Genomic DNA, 614 nt, shown 5'->3' with positions numbered 1-614 from the left:
TACCAGAAGTGGGAGTCGAACCCACGCAGGCTCACGCCCATTGGAACTTGAGTCCAACGCCTTAACCACTCGGCCATTCTGGTGAGCGGGTAGCCCTGGCCCGACCGCTACACCCAAAAAGGCTTGGGCGTGCCCGGCGCTCTTGCTTTGGAGAACTACCCAGCTAGCTGCGTCTCAACAGGGTTCCGAAAATGTTACGCTTGCTTAGGAAGTTGTCTCTCTGGGTGCGCTTGGCTAGCTGCGGAGTGCCCGGCCGGCGGCTTGGAGTCCAGGGGAGGTGAAACTGTCCCCCTTCCACTCCCCCACCCCCCCCCGGGTCAGAATTTGGGCAAAATCTCCAAATCCAAAGCAAAGACGTCGAGTGCCGCTGGTCCTGTGGAAGAGTGCTCCGGCTCCTGTGCTCACAGCAGCGTTCCAGGCTTGGGGGATTGCCTATGACCCACTAGTTGGGAGGATGGGGTCCCGGGCCCTGCAGCTCCAAGGGCCACAAGTTAGCCTCCAGAGGCCGACTACCGAGCCTCTCTTGGTCTCCCGCAGCTCGACTATTAAGCCTTCCGCCATGGCTTCTCTTGGCAGGGAGCAGCATCCCCACTGGCGCCCGCTTTGGGAGGCAG

At 61.2% G+C, this 614-nt stretch overlaps 1 non-coding gene across 1 annotated transcript; it reads right to left on the bottom strand.

The window, feature by feature from the left end:
- Positions 1–83, bottom strand: TRNAL-CAA. The gene has a single exon. It is a non-coding gene; the product is annotated as a tRNA-Leu (tRNA).
- Positions 84–614: the final 531 nt, after the last annotated feature.

The sequence above is a fragment of the Mauremys mutica genome, chromosome 2 (assembly GCF_020497125.1).
Source record: "Mauremys mutica isolate MM-2020 ecotype Southern chromosome 2, ASM2049712v1, whole genome shotgun sequence".
NCBI lineage: Eukaryota > Metazoa > Chordata > Testudines > Geoemydidae > Mauremys > Mauremys mutica.
This window is presented reverse-complemented; position numbering and strand designations above follow the sequence as displayed.